The sequence below is a fragment of the Sus scrofa genome, chromosome 7 (assembly GCF_054392235.1).
Source record: "Sus scrofa isolate SSC_HxYL_T2T_F1_AM1 chromosome 7, Sscrofa_HxYL_maternal_Yorkshire_Landrace_v2.0, whole genome shotgun sequence".
NCBI lineage: Eukaryota > Metazoa > Chordata > Mammalia > Artiodactyla > Suidae > Sus > Sus scrofa.
Window position 1 is genome coordinate 133,434,966 of NC_139389.1, and position 14,525 is coordinate 133,449,490.

The 14,525-nt window shown below is 51.9% G+C and overlaps 1 long non-coding RNA gene across 2 annotated transcripts in view; it reads right to left on the minus strand.

The window, feature by feature from the left end:
• Positions 1-2,774: 2,774 nt before the first annotated feature.
• The window catches only part of LOC110258332 (uncharacterized), a 156,812-nt gene continuing 145,061 nt past the window's right edge, over positions 2,775-14,525 (minus strand). The window contains exons 5-7 of one of the 2 annotated variants that reach the window (XR_014811410.1): positions 14,311-14,400; positions 5,591-5,714; positions 2,775-5,439 (exon numbers count right to left, since the gene is read on the minus strand). This is a non-coding gene — a long non-coding RNA (uncharacterized LOC110258332). Of the gene's footprint in view, positions 5,440-5,590; positions 5,715-7,862; positions 8,607-14,310; positions 14,401-14,525 lie in introns of those variants that run through there. The other variant, XR_014811412.1, reaches the window with a different exon arrangement.

Genomic DNA, 14,525 nt, shown 5'->3' on the forward strand with positions numbered 1-14,525 from the left:
TGTGAAATGTACGTAAAATCGGTGGTTTACTTTTAGAAAGGATAGGGTGTGAGTGAATAAACTCTGTTTTCTACAGTTTACAAATAAATACACTTATAATTTTACCCCTGCAATAAAGCCAAACTAAAGGAACAACCAAAAATATATAAATTAGAAAAGCTTCAAGTTGGTCATCAAATTCAATCTACGGATGGCAAATGCCTGTCTGAAAAAACGGGAACCTAGACTAAGGTTTGTGTAGTGTGCAGCTGTGCTGCTGGCCAGCTCACATAGCCATGAATCAGCACCCTTGGGTGAAGAGTCCCAGCCCCGCCTCAGGCCAACCAGAGGCACAGCCTTAGGCAAGCAAGTGGGTTTTCTTTTTTCTTTTTAGGGCTGCACCTGTGACTTATGGAAGTTTCTGGGTTAGGGATTGGATTGGAGCTGCAGCTGTCAGCCTACGCCACAGCTCGCTGCAACACCAGAACCACAGAACGAGGCCAGGGATCGAACCCACATCCTCATGGATACTATGTCGGGTTCTTAACCTGCTGAGCCACAGCGGAACTCCACAGGTGAATGCTGGCTCCTAAGACTCCTAGACTTCTGCGTCTGAAAGCCCTAATGCTGTTTGGAAGGACAAGGATGAAACTAACAGCTGCCACGATATGGTCATCACTGGTTTTGTTTATGCAAATTCATGGGAGGCATAAGCATCAAACAGGCAAGCAAGTCTGCTGGTAAGAATTCCCCCAAGTTCTCCTCCAAGTGAGAATGTCTTTATTTCATCTTCATTCCTGTCGGAGCTTTTCAGTGGATATAGAATTCTACATTGGCCATTGTTTTTTTGTTTGTTTGTTTGTTTTTTCCCAGCAGTTTAAAAATATTCCCTTGCCCCTGACCCTCGTTGCTTCTGCAGTCCTGGAGTCCCTGTCCCCACACAGGGGCAAGAAGGAACAATGGCACACACTCTGACTGTGATCCCCAGACCAGTGCTAGATGGCTTCCTCTGGGACTTTTCTGTTCACCCTCAGGCTGTAGCTCCAAGTTTTCAGCGGATGCTGGAAGGCCAAGGCAAAGGTGTGCGGGGGAGGCAGTCGCTGCCTGGGGACTTGCCCGTCCATCAGCCTGCTGTCCTCCACACTCAGGGGTCCTCAGAGAGCCACCGCATGTGGCCTGGCAGGGCTTAGTTTCCTTTGGGGGAGACACAGGGAATGAGCTCGCTCCATCTCCATCCCAAGCCCATCTTCCTATCTTGCTTCCCTGACCCATTGCAACTTCTACCAGAATAGAGACCAAGTTTAGTTTATTAATCCCTGACTTCCACCGAAGGCTTTTCACATTTAAATCTCAGCTCCTGCTCTGAAATTCATTGATTACATCAAGAAGCAGTCAAAACTGAATCAGATGATGTTTGTAAAGCAACTGGCCCCGTGTCAGCCACGAAGATGTTTGATTTCAACGAACGACGACATCTGTTGTGACCTGCGGAGACCAGCAGTCTGCCATGTCTAGCCCCTTCCGTTAACACAGATGCTAGATGCTCTGGCAGGTCGCAGACCTACTGAAGTACATGAGGCACCTCTCCAAAAATGTTATCCGTCAGCGTCCCCCAATGCTGACTTTATTGTAGCACATGTTTACAGAAAAACAACAGGACACACACCCCTACACACAAATGCAAACAATGTCTCTATTCTAATTCTTTGAAAGAGGACTCTCTCTGTATCTTGCATTGCTTCAAGTGACAGAAGGGACAGTCTATCTTTGGGGTGAATTCTCCGTACCCAATGCTCGGAACAGATGCATGCCCACTCTCCTCTATTGTGATATTGCAGAAAGTTCTGGAAGCGCATTTACCTCACAGCCTCTCACTTGAAAGGCAGCACCTGAGCCCAGAAGTCCACTGCCCGCTCAGCTACTGGGCCTGCCCCCCGTCTCCTGTCCAGTCCTTCTCCTCCTCCTCCTAGTCACCAAACAAGTGCGTGCCTCTCGGTGGTGGCAATGAAACGGGGACCTTGTTGCAGGAAAGTCTGGAAGAGCTTCCAGACTTCCAGCCCCTCCAGCTATAGGGAAGAGTCAGATATTGAGGGAAACTCGTATCATTTTCTGCTTTACCTGTTATCGTAGGGAATTACACTAATAAACTTCCTAAACTTGAGCCATCTTTTCATTCCTAGGATAAATGTGGTCTTCTAATACATTGTTATATTTTCTTTCTCAAGGTTTTTATTTTATTTTTTTCTTCTTAGGGCCGCACCTGCAGCATATGGAAGTTCCCAGGCTAGGGGTTGAATCAGAGCCTCAGCTGCAGCTGCAGACTTTCCCCACAGCCACAGCAACACCGGATCCAAGCTGCATTTGTGATCTACCCCTCGGCTTGTGGCAACACCAGATCCTTGACCCACTGAGAGAGGCCAGGGGCCGAACCCGCACCCTCACAGAGGCCGTGTCAGGTCCTTAACCTGCTGAGCCACAATGGAAATTCCTCTTTGTTAAGGTTTCAGTTGGAATTTTCTGCACTGTTTTCATAAGAGAATTGGCCTATATATTTTCGATACCAGCCTTGTCTGGACGTAGCGTCAGTGATGTCACGGAAGGAGCTGGAAATCTTCTTTTTCTGTTCTGTGGATAGTTTACATCAGTAGAGGTACCGTCTATTCCTTACAAATTTAAAGGACGCCTCCTAAAGTCATATGAGCCTGTTTTCTGGTGTGTTTGTTTTTTTTATGTAACCTTTCTATCACCGCTCACATTTTTTTCTCTGAGTTGTTTTTCTTCTTAGATTTTTCCTCTTTGGGAGGTACACTTTAGTTCATCCGAGCTCAATTATTTCTAAATGGCTTTTAATTTTGTTTTTAATTTTCTTTTAAACTCAAGTTATCTAGAAAATTGTTTTTTAATTTGCAAGCGGATGGATGGATTCTTTCTTCACGTGGCAGATATGTTATTCATTGATGCTGACTGCAATTTCCTACCTCTTCTTTGCTTCAGGAATCCGCATTCTGTTCAGGGTGGCAAGACGCCCAGCACTATGGCATGAATCATGGTTTTTCTAAAGGGATCCTGGAACTCCTGCTTCCCACTGCTAGTCACTTTCCCAGCCCCCTTTGAAGGGTGGCCACGTGACCCCACATGGTTCCCTCTTGTCCTGCTCAGGCTGGGGAAAAGCAATACGTGGACATAGAAAGGTAAGCTCAGAAGGGTAAGCCTGGACTACAGGCTGTGCCGGTGGCCCGCTCCTGGCTCCGTCCACCTAACTTGGGACGAGTTTCTCTGCCTCGGTTTCCCCATCTTTAAGTGAGAGACAACGGTACCCGCCTTATGGACTGATGGGACTATTTAATGAGTGAGAATATAGGAAGGGCTTAGAAGAATGTAAGTCAGACCCCGTACGATCACCATTATAATGATAATTACTATTAATTATCGTCACCATCCTCTGGGGACCATGAGGCCAAACAGCCAACATGATGAGAATTCGGGGTGGAGGGGAGAACGGGCCGGGACCCTTCCCGAGTGTGTAGCTCAGGGCCCGGACACCCCACTCTGAACATTCGCAGAGGAGTCAGCATCTTGTCCTCTGCTCACGTCCCTGGGATGCCTTCTCACCCACATGCCTGATTTCATTTTCATTATTTCAAAAACCCGTTACCAGGATCTCCCCCAGGCTCTGCTAAAACCACTGCCAACAACCAAAGACCCCCTCTGCCTCTGGGAGCGCACATCCTTTTTATGCTAATTTCCAACTGGATTTCCACCGAAGTCAGAGGACGCAGCCTCGGGAGTCAGTGAAGCACAGGACAGGATGTGCCCTTCTCCAGCTTAAAATCCTGCCGAAAGACACGGACCCCCGCCCCCATCACATCCCGCACGGCTGGACGGTTCGAGGGACCACATAATCGCTTCCACGTGGTGTGGGGCGCCTCGGCCCAGCCAGGCCCAGTACTGCTGCCTCAAATCCCGTGTCTTTCCTGCCTGAAGCACGCGCACCGGGAGCCGGTCTGCGCCGTGAACACGCAGCCCTTTCTGAAACCGTGCCTTGGACCGCACGCCTAATGCGGCGTGTCGCTAAGGCCGGCGCTGGGCCCCCGCGGGGTTGTTAGGGAACCAGCTAAGAAGCGCCGAACGCGCACGCCTGCCTCTACCGTATTGACATTTCACGCAATTTCCAGAGCAGCGCAGGGCCCCTGCGAGCTCCCGTTGGGAGCGGGAAATCTTCTTTCTTCTTTACGAGAGTGGAAAATCGCTCCATTCTCTCCGGGGAAAGCCACGGGGATTAACGCTCAAAGGCACAGAGATACCCTACGGCCAGAAGCTTTTTTCTGCTTCTCCTCTCAATTTGTCTCTCTTCCGCAGCCTTCAGGGCGCCGACAGGGGATGCTGGAAAGCCAGGCCTGCATCTTTCCATGTTACTAGCAGATGGAAGGGAGGATAAAAACTCCCACCCCCAAGCCCCAGGCCCCCACGTCGGTCCCAGGGACATCTTGGCTTCACGATGGAGAGAGCGCGTGCCTTATGAGGCAGCACAGGACTGCCAGCATGACAGGCTAAAGTCCTGGAGAAATGGTCAGCTGTCAAAATCACCGAAGTCGTGCCACAGAGCTGTCGCTTATGAATCAGTATGTTAAACAATATTTAGCTGTTTTAATAAAGATCCCCATGCTGCCTACAAAGGAAAAAGATCTAATTGCCACGAGGGCAGACATCACAGGTACAGCAAGGACCCACCATGCAAAATAAAGGGCGGAGGTTGAAGCAGTCTGCACACCTCCTGGCGTTTTGCATTATCTGCAGCGAACAGTTCCACCGAGTTGAGTTGAACAGCGAAGTCTCCAAATTAGTTACACAAGAAGGAGGGGGAGGGGGAGGAGGAGGGAAGAGGAAGAGAAGGAAGAGGAAGGAGGAGGAGGAGGAGAAAAAGAAGCAGAAGGAGAAGAAGAATGCTGAACCGAAGTCCAGCTCGGCCACTTCCCTGCCTTGGGCGCAAGCGGCGATGGCATCAGCCCACAGCATGCTCCCTTCCTCGGCACAATGGGAAAGGCTACACCTGCCACGCAGGGCGGAAAGGACGGGTGAGACCTCAAGCACCTCTTATGTGTGTTACAGGCGTGAGGCTTCACTTGCGCGCAGGAGCCAGAAACGGCTTTATCCTTCCCAGGAGGCCCTTCCCCGATCTCCAGGGCTAGGAGGTGGTGGCCCACCTGCACAGGTGCACACCTACTTTCCCCATCCCTGTCCCGAAGGGGCGAGCGACGTGTTCGAGAGCCACAGCAAGGGGCTCCATCGACCACTCTTTCGAAGCCTTCTCCCGGAGCCTGCGTTTCTCTTTCGCACATTTGCACGGGGCTCCGGCTGCTCGGATGGAAGACGTCATTGGCAAGGCTGTCTGTGTTCTCCGGCACATGTTGAAAATGGATCTACTTGATTTACTCTTCCATCCTTGTTCCAGAAAGGATTCTAGGGGGACATGTGGAGAATAAAACCTGTTCCAACGTGGGAGAGCTACATGGCACAATTAGTAGGACGAGCCTGAATAACTGGAAAAGGCAAATAATCCCCAACCCAACTCCCATTTGATCCCAAACCTGGCATCTTCGACTGCACGCACCTGTATTCAAAGGCGTCTTGTCTTGAAGCTGTGAGGTGTGTGCACGCGGAGATGAGGAGCTGATGATGATAGTGAAGGTGACAACACACCTCCAAAAAGCACACCTTGGGGACGCCTCTGTGTCCTATAGAGGAGGAAGGCAGACAACGGGAGGACGCCAGCACTGAAGCCGAGAGCCGGGTGGGCAGGAGAGAAGGTGCCAGAAGAAGCGAACCATCAGAGACCCACGACGCCAGAAGCAGTGCCTTCACTAAACTCTAACCAAACCACACCTTCCCAGGGGACTGTCCTCTGTCCCTTCAAAACGGTTAATTCTTTCCGAGGTGGGGGTCAGAGGCTGGCTGTCACCCCTGGAAAGCCAAGGTTGAGGCTTGGCCTCCTGGCTCTGATGATTTGTAAAATCTGGCCCCTGGCAGCTCACGTTAAACCCAGTCTCACCCACAGTGAACGAGCAGGCGGGCTCAGCTCCAGCACCATTCCCCCCGGGGACACCCCGGCTGGCACAGGGTGTCCATGGGCAGCGCCTTGAAAAATGCTTCTGGAGAGAGTGTACGGTAGCTGCTTGCTCAACGCCCTGCCCTCCCCCCCAAGTCCCCCTCCACACCAGCTCCCCCTCACCCCATGTGACCACCACATCACAATTGGGACGAGTTACGCTTGAGCCCTCTGGGGACCCAGAGAAAAGGAGAGAAAAGTGTGAGCCGAACCAGGTTTGGTAGAGTTGACCGGGTCGGGGAGGGGGGACATGCCCCCAGCAGGGCTCCCCAGAGGGTTCCCGAACCATATCTCTCTGAGGTCACCCACACAGGTAGCCGTGGTTCCGGCTAAGTACCTCTCAGGCCGGCACACGCTGTGGGCCCGACCCCCCCCCCCCAACCCTGGGTGTTGCCTCTGAATTCTCTCATAGTGAAGGGAAGGCGGCCCACCAGGACCCCTCTTTCTCCAACAAGGCTCCTGTGAAAATATCCCCAGCTCCTCCCAGGACCTTCTCTGCAAACCAGGGTGCAAAGGGGAGGGTGGCACATGAAACGCCAGAGGGGCCCCAAGTGCCTGCCCCCAAGGCAGTGGGGGCCCAGCTGAGAATGCCTGGACTTTTTCTTTCAATGGCCGCACCCGAGGCACATGGAAGTTCCTAGGCCAGGGACTGAATCCGAGCTGATTCCATATCCTTTAACTCACTGCGCCAGGCAGGGATGGAACCTGCATCTCCACAGCTACCTGAGCCACTGCAGCTGGATTCTTAACCCACTGTGCCACAGTGGGACCCGCTGCTTGAACAATTAAAAAGGGCTTGGCAAGAGTGACAAGCCAGGACAAAGGAGCTCCCAGGTGACCTCCCAGGTATAAAAGGACCCAGAAGCAGTGGGTGGCTTTCCTCCATCACAGTCGGGCTCCGCCTCAGTCCCAGCCCCGCCAGGAGCCGTGCGCTGTGCCCACACTATTCATGTTTCATCCAGCCCTCCTGCCAGGGACACTGAGGCACAGGGAACGGAAGGGCCTTGCCGTCTAGTACGTAGAGGGGTGGGATGGAGCCAGGTCCAGGCACACCTGAGACCCCTCTGCCCTCTGGAAGAAAAGAAGAGTGGACCCAGTGGCAAAGGCCTGGCTGGCAGCAAGGCTGGGCCCTGATCACACTCCTTGTCAATGGCTCTTTGCCATAGAGCCTTCCAGAAAATCAGGGCCCCTCCCGCAGGGCTGCAGACTGGGGTGAACTGAGGCAACCTAATGTGTCCGGCCTAGTAACGCCTCATAATTAAGATTCCCGGGAATAAAGTAACACCAGGGAGTTTCATGGAAGATCTGCCTTCAGACGCTCAGGTCAGCTTTAGGCACCAGCAGCGGACTAATGAAGGGCTCCCTTTGGGCCCCAAAGAAAAGATGTAATCGGCCCACACAAAGCCCGTCCTGTGCAATTACAAGAATCCACATGGATGGGCTGACCTGTGACCTATAAAACAAAATGAAGATTTTCAAACATCACCAGGAGGTAGGAGGGGGTGGCTGGCCAGCTGCTCCAGACTTCCAGCTCCCCAGGGGGCAAAAGAGAACAAGACCTGAAGGGCTGGAAAGAAAACCTGAGCAGCCCCTGTACCACTTTTCAGTTGTAGCTGGTTCACTGAGGGTTTGTTTTTTTGGTTTTTTGGTTTTTTTGACCGTGGAGGGGTCGCTAATGCTTGCTTTTTTGCACCAGACACCTAGATGCCTGTCACAAAATTGCATTTCTTTGCTGTGGGTATTATTTCTTTCTAAAGAAACCAGACTCTCCAACGACCACAGGACATGCTAATGACATTTTGCCAGAGCATCCAAGGGGGTCCATTTGGGGGCGGGGGAGAGGGGGATGCAGGAGGCTCCTTGTCCTGGGGGGGAGCACAGCCTACTCACTCCTTATGGGACCAGAACTCCTGAGCACGGGGCCGACAGCCCAGGCGGCATCTGCTGAGGACAACCGAAGACTGCTTCCCCGTCTTCCGTCTCCAGACTCGGGAGCTGTGTCTCCTTCTCGGGGGACAGGCTGCACACAGCCCACCTCGATTATTCAGCTGTCAGGGACTCCCACCCACCAGGAGCAGGGAGGTCAAGGAGGGGCCGCGAGTCCGCCTGGAAAGTCTGCAGAAAGGGTCCTTCGCCTCCGCGCCGCCGCCGCCGACCAGGAGAACCTGCAGCCAGCAGCGAGCTCCCCGCTCCTGCTCTTTTAAAATCAACACCCATTCCCAGATTGGCGTTTGGCAAACATTGCTTAACTACTGCTGTTTTCCCTGAAGTCACCGAGGAGAGAGGCTTGGATAATGAGCTGGCATGCTCTCCTGAAATGTTTACCATGTTCCTTAAAGCAAGGGACATGCTGGTTCCTAAACTAATTTGGGATTGGTAGATCTTTTTAGGCTTTTTGGAGATCTCCGAAACACATGGACTTAAGTATAATTAAGCTGTATCAGGGAGTCCGATAAACAGTCCTGGGGCTTCCGAAGGGATGAACCCTTGTTGATCGAGCCATAGATGTTTTGTCTTCATTCTTCCAACAGAAAGGAGAGAGAAACTCAGGAGCATGAAGATAATATGTGAGACCACAGCCCAACAATGAGGCGGGGAAGCACGAGGCAGCCTTGACCTTGGCGACCAAGACAGACCCGGGTGTTCATGGACGCACCTCCCCAAATACAAACTGGTTTTCCCACTGGAGCTTAGAGTCGAAAATGTTCTAAGCCTTAACCTGACATATTTCAGTCTTGTTTAAAAAAAAAAAAAATAGGAGTTCCCATCGTGGCGCAGTGGTTAACGAATCCGACTAGGAACCATGAGGTTGCGGGTTCGGTCCCTGCCACTGCTCAGTGGGTTAACGATCCAGCGTTGCCGTGAGCGGTGGTGTAGGTTGCAGACGCGGCTCGGATCCTGTGTTGCTGTGGCTCTGGCATAGGCTGGGGCTACAGCTCCGATTCAACCCCTAGCCTGGGAACCTCCATATGCCGTGGGAGCAGCCCAAAGAAATAGCAAAAAAAAGACAAAAAAAAAAAAATTAAAATTCAGGGCATCCAGAGTTTTCGTGTAATTCCTGTGAGAACGCTAATAAATGCGTCCACATAAGCCCTAAATCCCCACTTTTGAAATGGAGATGTGGGGTTAGGACGACATTTATATAAATTTCACTTGGTATTTTGGTTTGCGTGTTTTTTTCGCAAGGAGTTCAAAGGCATTTATAGGCATTCTGATTAGCGCTTGTGATCTCCCAGTGGGGTGGCAAATTCTATTAGCTCAGTTTTACAATTGAGAATAGAAAATCTTACAGCAGCCAAATGGTTTGGCAAAAACCATATGGTGTGTCACTGATGATGCTCTGAGAAGAAAACAGGTTTTTTTTTCAGCATCCGTCCCTGCATCAGTCCTCTGCCCAATTTGCTTATAGGATTTTTTTTTTTTAATCTTAGATAAGGGAGGGTGATTCTTCAGGTCTAAAATCTTGCCATTGTCAGCCTGCCAGGACAGGGCTCATCTATGCATAAAGGAGGGACATGGAGCCCTTCCCCTCCACATTTGAGGAAGGACCCCTTTCCCACACAGCTCCAGCCATCTGGAGAGCGAAGTCCAGGAAGCAGAGATGGGCATCCTTGCAAACAGGGGCCAGGAGCAGAGACTCGAGAACCCAGAACTGATAGGAGGTGCCCAACCACACAGCCCTCCCGGGACGCTGAGCCCCGGCGACAATGGCTCCCTCCGCTCTCAGAGTCCAAACCAGAAGTGGAGAAGGAAGAATAAGAAGAAAGACGTGGGCTCGCTGTCTAGGGCAGATGGCGCGTTGGAACAGACGCCAGGGACAAAGAAGACGCTGTCGACTCCTCGGCAGCGGCTGCTGTCACCCCTTCCAGGAAGAAGACCTCCGGCTGCAGGGAACAGAGGGGTCGGGGTGCAGGCCGGGGCGCAGCTCAAGAGAGGAGGGTCTGCTCGGCCCCCGGAGTCCATTCCACTGACCAAGATCTTGCAGAGGACACTGTCCCCCTGGCCCGGGAAGGACAGGGAGCGGCCAGAAGCAGCTGCTAAAATTCTGCTGCCATGCGGCCACGTGTGTTGAGGGTTCAGGAACGTCCACCACCCCCCAGGCTGGCTTGACCCATGACCCTCCTGCCCCCAGTCCTAGCTTCTCCACAACGTGCCCCTTCCTGCATCAGGGTCCCCACAGGTCACGGCACCTGCCAGGAACCCCCCCACACACACCTTGTACCTCTGTATGCATCCTGTTCAAACCCAAACTTCTCCTTCCCGGGCCCTCAATCGGGTCGCCTCTGCTCCTTCAAGGCCCTGGCAGACCTCTCCTGCAGGTGACCCACGGCACCAGAGGTGAAGCCATTCATCGTTATCTGCTTGCGCTTTGGGTATTTCCACCACTGGGAGGTGAGCCCCGCTGGGAGGCAGGTTCACTTTCCTGGCTCACCGCTGTCTGCCCAATGCTAACACAGCATCCGTGACTGCGTATTAAGTTGGTAAAATAAACACCGGCCAGAATGGCCATCATCACAAAGTCTACCAACAATAAGTGCCGGAGAGGGTGTGGAGAAAAGGGAACCCTCACACACTGTTGGTGGGAATGTAAACTGGTGCAACCACTGTGGAAAACAGTATGGAGATGCCTCAGAAAACTAAACATAGAGCTACCATTTGCTCCAGCAATCCCACTCCTGGGCATCTATCCAGAGAAAACCATGGCTGGAAAAGACACAAGTACTCTGATGTTCACTGCAGCACTGTATACAATAGCCGAGACACGGAAATACCCTAAATGTCCATCGACAGAGGAGGGGATCAAAAAGATGTGATCCATATACACAATGGACTATTACTCAGCCATTAAAAGGAAAGAAATAAGAGCATTTGCAGCCACATGGATGGACCTAGAAATGATCCTGCTAAGTGAAGTCAGCCAGACGGTGAGACACCAACATCAAATGCTATCACTTACATGTGGAATCTTAAAAAACGACTCAATGAACTTCTTTGCAGAACAGATACTGACTCACAGACTTTGAAAAACTTATGGTTCCCAAATGAGACAGATTGGGGGGGTGGGGGATGGAAATTCTATAAAATTGGATGTTGTACAACCATAAAGGTAATAAAATTCATTGAGTAATAAAAAAAATAAACAGTTCATCAGCCAGGTTCAAAACAACAGACACACAAATGGGGGAGGTGGCTGGGTCGGGGGGGGGGGAACGCGTTTAAGAGCCCTATCTCAGAAGGATTTAACATGACATTAGCGGGTTTTTTCCTCCTTTCCCCTCCATGGCCCGAATTTCCCCTTTCTAGGCCCTCGGTCTTCTGATTCCCAGCTGCACCTCAGCCCTCGTTTGTCCTGCTCCCACAGACGAAGAGGAGAGCAGGGAACAGGGGTGTCCAGGCTCGGCCCGAGTTTCCTGTGTGGAATGAATGACGTGGTCCATCCTGACACTGGCCTGAAAACCCACCAAGGTCTCTTCCCTAAAAGGGAGCTCCCTCTTCTGCTGGAGAACAGTGCCTTCGTGTGTATCTTCTGATCATCAGATTCGGCTCGAGGAAAATTCTTTCCATGGAATTTTATAGTCCGGGCTTGTTTGGGAGGAATTAATTAAGTTTGCTATACTGTGGCCAGGCTGCGAAATACACAGGAGATTCCAAATCTGAGCTCCTAATGACTGTATTTTATAAAATTAGGATCGTTCATTCAATTATGAATAAAGGCTCCGTCAATGTTAATTGCATTGTTTGAAGCTCGTTGGGTGTTTTTTTCCTCAAACAGAATTCCACATCTCCCCCGGGAAATGTCACAAAAATGTCACATAGAAACAAAACGGTATTAGCCTCTCTTCCCAGCTCCCTCAGCTGCCTTTTTTCCCCCAAAATATCCAGAGACCTTTTTCAAAAGCAAAGTTCTCCAAGGAAGACCCTGCCGGGCTATCTGATGCTGCTGCTAGCACGTGACTACCCATCTTCACTCGTGATAAAAATCATTCCAGACGAAGGCAAGCCATAGGTTAGTGGGCTTTTACAAGAGAGGGAGGCGTTCTCACTGCGGGGCAGCGGGTTGCAAATTGGATCTGACTGCAGCGGCTTGAGTGGCGGCTCCGGCGGCAGAGGCGCAGGTTTGATCCCTGCTCCAGCGTCACCGCAGCTGCAGCGTAGGTCACATCTGCTGCTCGAATTCAATCCCTGGCCCAGGAATGTCATAAGCCATGGGTGCAGCCATTCAAAAAAAGGGGGGGGGGAGAAAGGGGGGAGGGGAAGGGGAAGGATGCAGGGAGTCGTTGGGGAAAGAGAATAGCAAACAGCAAGAGAGGACAGGGCTGGAGGGGTCAGCGCTCCCCTCAGTGACAAGGCAATTTGTCTCATAGCTCCTTTGTTTTTCTTTTTTTTTTTTTTGTCTTTTTGCCATTTCTTGGGCCGCTCCCGAGGCATATGGAGGTTCCTGGGCTAGGGGTCTAATCGGAGCTGTAGCCACCGGCCTATGCCAGAGCCACAGCAACTCGGGATCCGAGCCGCGACTGCAACCTACACCACAGCTCACGGCAACACCGGATCCTTTAACCCACTGAGCAAGGGCAGGGACCGAACCCACAACCTCATGGTTCCTAGTCGGATTCGTTAACCACTGCGCCACGATGGGAACTCCCTCATAGCTCCTTTGGAAGAGTCAAATGACCTGCCACTGGGAGACCCGTGGGGTAGGGACAGCAAGTTTTCCAGGGATGTAGTCGTCTCTCCCACCCTTTTCAGAAGTCCGCCACCCTCATGCAAGATTATCAGGTTGTAGAACGCAAGGACCTATTTTAGTTTGATAATAAGGACACACTTAGAACTCACATTCACTTTGAATGTTTTTATTTTTTTAATGACAAATGGCACATCTCGCTTTGCCAACTACCCAGAGGCGGACCCAAATCTGAGCACAGAGGAAGCCATCAGCGCCACAGTGAAAAACAAACAGAAGTCTTCTGTTTTCTGGACTTCATCCTTTCTGCAGCGTCACGCTGTCGTGTCCATAGCAGGAAGGCAAGGGGGAAAGGACGGAGGGAAACGCGAAGCTCGGTGAACACACTTTTCTCGGGAGGGAATTTAACCCCGTCCTTCTTGTTGGCCAAGCTACTAAGATGAGCAGCTTCTGCGTCTTCAGATGTTCCTGTTATCACCTTCACAGCTTCCAGAAACTGAAGATTTCTGCCCAGAATGCGCCTAGCTCCTCTCCCCTTCCCCGTGGTAGTCTTATTTCCGCCTCATCTGTGAGTTTCCAAATGGGGACTGCGTCCCCAGCACCTGTTGTGCATAAGGACGTGTGGCCCCTGGGGGCTGGCAAGGAGGCACAGCTAACAGATGCCATCGTCCAGCTCAGTGCCTCATGGCAGACGGATCCACCACTGCCGTGTCCACACTGGCCTCCCAGAGTCTCTTCTTCTCCCGTACCCTGCACGCGGCTGTGGGCAGCCTGACTTCCGAACCATACGTGTCTAGCCAGATTGTCCCCGACGTAAAATCTTCTCTTAGCTCCTGGGAGAAATATCCGACTCCTGAGCTTCAGGCTGAAGGCCAGGGAAGTGTGGCCCCAGGAGACACTCCAGCCCCCTCCTGACACCCCTTCCCCACCCACGACCTGAGCTGCAGCCACAGGCCGAATCGCACAGTCCCCAAAGCTGTCCACTGGTGACGCAGCCATGCCTCGCAACCAAGCAACACTCACGAAGACCCCGGGCTGGCTGGACACTGCGATGGGCCACGGGGATTTGCAGAGCTATAAATCAAAGGTGATTTGCAGGCGCTGGACCCAGCTTCTGACGAGTACCCCGTCCCGCCCCGTCCCGCCCCACCCCCGGCCCTGCCTGACCAAGGGGCTGCTTCTCGTGCTCGCAGAGGGAAGTTTAGAGACTGCGTCTGTGTGACGGTCTCACGGTCACAGCAATGGGACTACCAGAATACATCAAATAACAAGTGCTGGTGAGCACGTGCAGAAGTGGGACCTCTGCCCGGCTGGCAGGAATGCGAAAGGGTGCAACCGCTGCAGAAACGTCTGAAAGAACCGACAGCAGGACTCGAAGAAGAACTGGACACCACGTGCACGGCCGCGTGCCTCAGAACAGCCACGAGACGGAAACAGCCGAAATGGCCATCAACGGACGAATGAATAAACAAGCTGGGCTATTCCTACGATGGAATGTTATTCAGCTTGAACTTAAAAAGGAAGGTGATTCTGACACATGTACCTTGAAGACACTATACTCACTGAAATAAGCCAGACACAAAAGGACATCTTAGGATTCCACTGATACGAAGTCCCTGGAGGGGTCAAATTCCTAGAATCAGAAAGCAGAAGGGGGTAGGGGGAGTTAGTGCTCAATGGGTGCCGTTTGGGAAGAGACAAGAACCGCTCTGGAGATGGTGGTGGGGGCAGTCAGGTAACAAAGCAAATGTATTTAAT